Source organism: Capricornis sumatraensis, chromosome 2, assembly GCF_032405125.1.
Source record: "Capricornis sumatraensis isolate serow.1 chromosome 2, serow.2, whole genome shotgun sequence".
Classification (NCBI taxonomy): domain Eukaryota; kingdom Metazoa; phylum Chordata; class Mammalia; order Artiodactyla; family Bovidae; genus Capricornis; species Capricornis sumatraensis.
Window position 1 is genome coordinate 151698666 of NC_091070.1, and position 8893 is coordinate 151707558.

The 8893-nt window shown below is 42.2% G+C and overlaps 1 pseudogene; it reads right to left on the minus strand.

Annotated features, from left to right (window-relative positions):
* Positions 1-6490: 6490 nt before the first annotated feature.
* LOC138074254 (glycine cleavage system H protein, mitochondrial pseudogene) lies at positions 6491-7446 on the minus strand (annotated as a pseudogene).
* Positions 7447-8893: the final 1447 nt, after the last annotated feature.

Here is an 8893-nt window from a genome sequence, read left to right on the forward strand (position 1 = left end):
TCCACAATGATAGGGGGCCTCTGTTTGGCTAGTCCCATTCCTGCAGTTTCAGCCCAGGCCTGAGGGTATCTGTGAACCCATGGTTGTACTTCGGGGCTTATTGTCGCTGGGGCCTCTGGCAAGTAGAGTCTGTATTCATCTTTTAATGCCAGAGACAAGACCTGAAGAGGATCCCCGGTCCCATCTAAAACTGACACTTGTCCGTGGTCGAAATGAATTTGGGCATTTACTTTAGACAGTAAATCCCTTCCCAACAAGGGCGCTGGACACTCAGGTATCACCAGAAAAGAATGGGTCACCTGGTGGGCCCCCAAGTTCACATGCCGTTTTGTAGTCCATCCATATCGTTTAGTCCCGGTTGCTCCCTGCACCCAGCTACTTTTCTTAGACATGGGTCCATCTTTTTGGTTTAAGACTGAGTATTGGGCTCCCGTGTCCACCATGAAGCCAACCGGTTTCCCCTCCACATTTATAGTTACCCAGGACTCAGGGAGGGGCTTCGAGCCCTGACCCCCCCTAGTTGCTATCCTCACCCGCGTAGAGGATATGACTGTCTGGAGAGGGAGTCTCATTTTTGGGGTTCTTGGGCCCCTCTTTTAGATTTTTCTTGGGGCATTTATCTTTCCAATGTCCAAACTCTTTACAAAATGCACATTGGTTTTTCTCAAGCTTATGCCTTGTCGTTTTTTCTTCAGTTTTTGAGTCCAATTTTTTCCCTTTCTGGAACCTGTTTTTGTTTTCAACCCCAGCAAAAAATATCTGGGCCAGCTCTTTTTGATTTTTACGGTTTTCTTCAGCTCTAAATTCTCTTTCTTTTCTAATGCGGTCCTCTCTCTCTTCTGGGGTCTCTCTATGATTAAAAACTCTCTCGGCTGCCCTCACTAGATCTTGCAAGGATTGTTCATTTAACCTCTCTATCTTTTGTAATTTTTTTTTAATATCGGGGGCTGCTTGATTTACAAATGCTAACATAACTGCCGTTCGTGACTCATCTGCCTGTGGGTCCATAGGGGTATACTGTCTAAACGCTTCCATTATCCTTTCAAGGAAGGCTGCTGGGCTCTCATTTGGTTCCTGCCTCACTGAATTTATTTTGGCCAAATTAGTTGGCTTTCTGGCGGCCGCTCTAAGGCCGGCCATAAGAGTCTGACGGTATACCCGGAGACGCTCCCTACCTTCAGCGTGTTCGAAGTCCCAGTTGGGTCGCATCAAGGGGAACCCCTCCTCAATGAGGTTAGGCTGTATTGTGGGCCTCCCATCCACCCCTGGCACATTCTTTCGAGCTTCTGACAGGATCCGCTCGCGCTCTTCTGTAGTGAAAAGCACCTGTAACAGTTGCTGACAATCATCCCAAGTGGGATTATGAGTAAAAGGATAGACTCTAAAAGATCAATAAGACCCTGCGGTTTTTCAGAGAAGGAGGGAGTCTGGGTTTTCCAGTTGTACAAATTGCTAGTGGAAAAGGGCCAATACTGATATGTCCGCTCTCCACCCTCTCTGGCTGGTCCCGCCCGGACCGGAAACGCGTGAACAGTGAAGGAGGGGACTTCTGGGTCTTCTTCCGCTACATTGGCCATTTCTCTTGTTTTTCCCCGAGTTCCCTGGGCGGAGCCCCCTTCTCTGGGATGAGCTGAAGGCTCGGTTCTCCTCCTGGCTTCTCCCGATGAAACCTGTGAAAGCAAGGGCAGATGTGGATCCGCATACGGGGGTGGGAACAATTCGGTCTCCAGATCTATCAGATTAGGATACAGAGAAGATTCCTGGAATACCGGCTTTGGTCGATTTTCGTCCTTTTTTTCTTCTTTTTCTTCGGAAGCCTTCATTACTAACACCTGTGGGCTTGGTGAGGTTGGAGTTGGGGAAGAGGGACGGGGGGGTTTAGGAGGAGCAAGAACAAAGGGTTTAAGCCATTCCGGCGGGTTCCTCACTAGATCCTGCCAGACCAGAGTGTAGGGAGTCTGATCTGGGTGCCCGGCAGGACTAGGAGTAAGCACCCTCTCTTTAACTGCCTGGAAAATTTGGGGATTGAAGGTTCCCTCTTGTGGCCATCCGACGTCAAAGGTGGGCCACTCGATAGAACAGAAAGTCACCAGTTTGCTCTTCTTTACCAGTAACGAAAGATTCTGAGCTCTGGACTTGAAATCAGAGAAGTGGTTAATCATAAGAGATAAAGGAGTAGAAGTTGTTTGTCCCATGATCACAGAAAAGTACACTGGGAGCCAACAGAGCACACAAAGAGCAGCGCAGACACCACAAATAGACAAACAGATGACAAACACAAGGTGGCCACCGACAATGCACTTAATCTTACCTGCAGGATGTTCACAGAGCCAGCTGCTTCCCCAGCACGAAACCAGGCCCCGGCCTTACGCTGACTTAATCCAATATCAGAGCCAGCTGCCTCCCCAGCACGAAACCAGGCCCCGGCCTTACGCTGACTTGCCTCTGCACTTTACAGCCAGATGCCTCCCCAGTAAGATACTAGGCCCCGGACTTAATCTGGGTTTCTGCAACGTTAGCACCGGTGCTCAGAGCTCTTATCTCCTAACGAGGTTACTCCCTTCTACCAGGAGAGTTGTCCTCCCTGGCAGGACGGAGATCCTGGACGAGCCCCCAGATGTTATGCTCCGAGCCCGTATCTCCGAACCGACCGAGAGAGCAAGTCCACCACAGTATTGCAAACGCAAGAAGGGAGGTTGTTTATTCCTAGCGTGCTAGGGCCCAAGTCTCATCCCACACAAGGGAATCTGACAAGAGCCGCGAACAAAGGAGTATGGTGGCTTATATACAGGCAGTTCTTCCTCTCAGTTACAGGAGTAGCTGGCGTTACATGATTGGCCAGGCAGGATGAGCGCATATCCTGTCTCTTTCTGGTAAACATGACTCAGGTCCTAGAGACCATCGTTTGGTCCCTAACATGAAGAACTGACTCTTTTCAATAGACCCTAATGCTGGGAAAGATTGAAGGTGGGAGGAGAAGGGGATGACAGAGGATGAGATGGTTGGATGTCGTCACCGACTCAATGGACATGAGTTTGAGTAAGCTCTGGGAATTGGTGATGGACAGGGAGTCCTGGTGTGCTGCAGTCCATGAGGTTGCAAAGAATTTTACACGACTGAACTAAACTGAACTGAATGTAAAAGTAAAATGTAAAAAAGTAAAACATTTTACATTTTTGGGCTCCAAAATCGCTGGACAGTGACTGCAGCCATGAAATTAAAAGACTCTTCCTTCTTGGAAGGAAAGCTGTGACAAACCTAGGCAGTGTATTAAAAACCAGAGATATCAAAAAAAAACCCAAACAAACCAGAGATATCACTTTGCTGCCAAAGATCCATATACTCAAATCTATGGCTTTTCAGTAGTCATGTACTGATGTGAGAGTTGGATCATGGATCATAAACAGGACTGTGTGTTGAAGAATCGATGCTTTTGAATTCTGCTATTGAAGACTCTTGAGAGTACCTTGGGCAGCAAGGAAGGAGTTTAAACCCGTCAATCCTTAATGAGATCAACCCTGAGTATTCATTGGAAGAACTGATGCTGAAGTGAAGCTCCAATACTTTGGCCATCTGATGTGAAGAGCTGTTTCATTGGAAAAGACTCTGTTGCTGGGCCAGATGGAAGGCCAGTGCAGAGGGCTTTAGTTAAATGGTTTGACAGCATCACTGACTCAATGGGCATGAATTTGAGCACACTTCAGGTGATAGTGGGAGACAGAGGACCTGAATAACAACAGCAACAATGTAAAATGTTGGGCTAAGGGATTGTGAAGAAAGCTGAGCACCAAAGAATTGATGCTTTTGAACTGTGGTGTTGGAGAAGACTCTTGAGAGTCTGTTGGACTGCAAGGAGATCCAGCCAGTCCATTCTAAAGGAGATCGGTCCTGGGTGTTCTTTGGAAGGAATGATGCTAAAACTCTTGGCCACCTCTTGCAGAGTTGACTCATTGGAAAAGACTCTGATGCTGGGAGGGATTGGGGGCAGGAGGAGAAGGGGATGATAGAGGATGAGATGGCTGGATGGCATCACTGACTGGATGGACGTGAGTTTGAGTGAACTCCGGGAGTTGGTGATGGGCAGGGAGGCCTGGCGTGCTGCAATTCATGGGGTCGCAAAGAGTTAGACACGGGTGAGCGACTGAACTGAACTGAAGGGAGTAAAAGTAAACACAGCCAGTTTATAGAACCGCTGTGACTTAAGTTACGTAGTCATGTTAATGTATATACTGAATCTTGATGTGACCAAAAGTATGTTTTAATTAGGTAGGAGTGGTGAAATGTAAGAGTGTGCATGTTATGGTAGGCAAGGCATGGATGGTGTGGGTGATGGGGAAGAGAACTAAATTGTCCTGTTCCATAGGGAGAGGTCAGTAGATAAATTGTTTAAAACTTTCTTTTTGGTCATAGACCTCATATAGCTGATAAACATAGTGGGAGTAAGGGGAAGTAACAGTGATGAATCAGACATTAGCTGAAGGAAGGCCTGGTTTTCTTATTCCTCTGTCTGTGTGTTATGTGTACCTTTGAAAGCTATTTGCAAAATTTTGTTTATATGTTCCTGAAGTTTTCAGAGTGACCTTAAAAAATGTCCAGACTTCTGTCTTATAGGAGAAATGTAAGGGGTGGTATGATTATAGTGATGGTGGTTTTCAGCATGCTTGACAGCTGAGGTTGTTTTGGTGTTGATTCTTTTTTTTTTTTAATTTATTTTTTAAAAGTTTTTTGACTCCATGGCATGTAGGATTTTTGATTCCTGACCAGGGATTGAACCCTGCCCCCTGCATTGAAAGTACAGAGTCTTAACCACTGGACTGCCAGGCAAGTCCCCTGGTGTTGATTCTTAATTCATGTTTTTCTTTATGTATTATTTAATCATCTTATATGAAAAAAAAAAATCAGAGAAGGCAATGGCAACCCACTCCAGTGTTCTTGCCTGGAGAATCCCAGGGGTGGCGGAGCCTGGTGGTCAGCCGTCTATGGGGTCGCACAGAGTCCGACACGACTGAAGCGACTTAGCAGCAGCAGCATATGAAAAATGACATTGGGAAACTAACTACCATTTTGTTTCTGGTCCTTTATCAAGATAAATCTCTGGAGTATTGCTTTGTGTCTTTGTGCTGCTTTATAAGTTAATATATTCAGTTCTTCTAGTTCACTGATTTCCTCTTTATGGGTGGTTGTAACCTGTTTAACTCTCTATCTCCCCCATCCTTCTCATTCCTGGTTTTTTCCTTGCTCATTTAGGATACTTTCTTTTATTGCTTTCAGCATTTTAGACGTGCTTAATTTATATTCTGTATTTGGTAACTCTAGTAGTCGAAGTGCTTCTTGATCTAATTCTGTGTTTATTTAATTTGTCATTATTATTAATATTATTATTTTTTTTGACCACTGCAAGGTCTTAGTTCCCTGATCAGGGGTCCTTTCCCCAGTTGAAGTGTGAAGTCTTAACCACTGGACTGCTAGAGAAGTCTTCAGTTGTTCTTTGAGCTTTGTTTCCTGTGTGCATTGTATTTTTAAATTGTGAGCTTTTTTCCATCTGTGTCTACTTTGGTGGTTTGATTGAGCATTTTTAATTGGAGAGATTTTAAGAGCAGTTATGCGAACATGAGTTAGTGTGGACATTTGGAAATTTGAGGTTGTGGGCCCAGTTTTAGCAGGATGTATATTGCGTATGATAAGATAGAATCTGCATTTTAAAGATCATTTGAGTACTTAGCAAACTGCTTTATTTTTTAATGCCTTCATGTGCTCTAAATAGGGAGGGAGTTTTCCCCTAGATGTCTTGATGTCAGCATGATTTGGCTAATTGAATACGTATTGTATTTACTGGTTATTACTCTCATTTATTTTATATGTAATTTACTCTTCATTGCACAGACATCTGTCGAGTATCTGCTTTATGGTAGACGCAGTCTTTGGTACTAGGGATATATACATAGTCTTTGGTACTTGTATCTTGTACTAAGATACAAGACACAGTATCTTCTTTTGGGGAAGTCAAGTAGCAGTTGAAACTGAGAAAAACCTTCTTGAGAACTTACAAATTTCTCCATAAAATAACAAAGACCAGTTTATGATGCAGACAATGCTTGACAGCTCTCCTTAGTTGTGGCAATTGAGATCTAGTTCCCTGAGCAGGCATAGAACCTGGGCCCCCTGCATTGGGAGCACAGTCTTAGCCCTTGGACCACACGGAAAGTCTTTTTTTTTTTTTAAGTTAGGAGATTTGATTCGAGGTGAGGAGAGTTGTCAAGCATTGTCTGCATCATAAACTGGTCTTTGTTATTTTATGGAGAAATTTGTTCTAACCTAAATTTTATATTGTTTTATATACAATATAATGCTAATTTTATTTATTTTTTTTTATTTATTTATTTTTTTCATGATTAAGTTGAACATTTTATTATTAAATTGTTTATTCTCCTGCAAGGCTGTTACTTCACTGTATAAAAATAGCACCAGCAAACACAGTATACTGAAAAATTAAGATAGTAATATTCTTCATTGGACACTATACAACTAACAAACTTTTCTCCACTGGCAGTTATTTCTAGTGGGAAGATAATTTTGACCCAAATCCAAGGATAGCTGTAAGCAAGTTACAGTGTCATATAAGGTTTAAGATAACCATGTTATCCTTGAATTACATAATTTTTGTAATTAGTTTTACCAGAGATAATTTCAGGAATTCTGAATATTATAACTGGAGCCTAGCCTAAAAATCACAGGATGCTGTGGAAAAGATGCACAGTGTTTATCTGAAGTCATTAGAAAGTTAAATGGCATTTTCTTCAGGAAACATTGTTACAAGTAGTTTCTTTTGCTAAAAGTTGCTTTTTAAATATCTATCCACCACTAATTTAAGACAACTATGCTAGATTAAGTTGTTTCAAAGTAGTTTATTTAGGGGTTCCATTTTCACTCCTCAATAGATTTTATGTATTTCTCATATGCTTCTTCACTCATTAGTTCATCTAGTTCTGAAGGGTTACTGAATGTCATCTTGATCAGCCAACCATCTTCATAACAAGACTTGTTGACAAGTCCTGGATTTTCTGCTAGAGCTTTATTAATTTCAGTTACTTCTCCTGATAGAGGAGAATAGAGTTCACTAGCAGCTTTCACACTTTCCAAAGCACCAAACTCCTCTTGTTTGTTCAACTTTGTCCCAACTTCAGGCAGACTACAATAAACAACATCTCCCAAAGCTTCCTGTGCAAAATTGCTGATTCCCACTGTTCCAACACCATTTTCTGTTGTTACCCATTCGTGTTTTTCTGTGAATTTCCGCACCGACAGCAGAGCAGGGCCGGTGCGCAGCGCCCGGACGGCACCCGCTCGCAGTCCCCAGGGCCGCAGCGAGCAGGGCGCGCTGGGTGCCGAGATGGCGCGGCGGCTGCCGACCGCGGCCCGCACGCTCCGCACCGCGCGCAGCGCCATGTTCGCACGGGTGCAGAGGGTCTCCGCCTGCTAATTTTATTTAAAACACATAAAGTATGGAAGAAAATATATCCAATATTAATGGTACTGATCTGGAATTTTTTTTTTTTTTTTTGTGGCTGTGCTTTGAGGCTTGTGGAATCTTAATTCCAGGGATTGAATCTGGGCCCTTGGCAGTGAGGCACTGAGTTCTAACCACTGGACCACCTGGAATTCTCTGACCTGAACCTGAAAATTTTTAAATTTTATTCTGTTTGTTTGACTCTACTGGATCTTCGTTGCTACACACTGGCTTTCTTTAGTTGTGGTGAGGGGAGGCTACTCTTTAGTTGTGATGCATGGGTTTCTCATTGTAGTGGCTTCTCTTGTTGAGGATCACAGGGTCCAGAGGGTGAGAGCTTAGTAGTTGTGGCACACACACTTAGTTGCTCTATGAAATGTGGAATCTCTCGGACCAGGGATCGAACCTGTGTCCCTGCACTGGTCAGTGGATTCTTAACCACTGGATCATCAAGGAAGTCCTAACCTGAATTTTTAAAATAACTTTTTTTCAGACGTAATTTACCTCGTATACAATTCATGCATTTAAAATATATAATTGAATGGTTTTTAGTATATTCACAGGCATGTGCAACCATCATCATAGACAATTTTAGAACATTTTCATCACTGCAGAAAGAAACCTAGTGCCTTTAGCCGCCATCACATCCTGTTCCTACATCCTCCCCAGTCCTACGTAATCATTAATCAGCTTTTTGTCTCTAAGTAATGCCTATTCTAGACATCTCTTGTAAATGGGACCATTATATGTGGTATTTTGTGGCGAGTTTCTTTTACTTAGTATAGACTATAGCTAGTTCATTCTGTTTTTAGCTGTGACCTATCTTTTAAAATGCAAATTTAATTAAAACTGCTTATACCATTGAACTAAGCTTTTTTGGATATTTTTACTGAAAGATTTCTTTCAGTAAAATAGAATAGGTTTCTATTTTAGTCACTTGTCTTAGTTAAAATATAAATATTTACAACTATATCTTCAACTTAATTATATCCTGTATTACTCAAAAAACAAGATTTCTATTTTAAGAGAATAGCCTACTTGTTAAACAAAAGGCTTCTTTGAATATCTTACTTCTTGGCATTGCTTTAACATATGATCAAAATGCTATTTTAATAGCAGTGAAAAAATAATAACATGATTTAAAAGCATTTGACTCTGAGCTGCAAGTCAAGTGATACATTTTCTAATTTAATTAAATGCTGTTCTTTTAGGCCTTTGGAACATTAATTTTATTTTCTGGTTCTGCTATTTATTTATATTTTCCTAGTATACTGACTTTGTTTTTTCTCAATTACATGTGTCCTCCATCCTCTCGAAAGCAAAAACAAGTGCGGTATGATGTCTCTACTAATGCAACTTCCTGGCTTTAAGTTTTGTTAAATATTT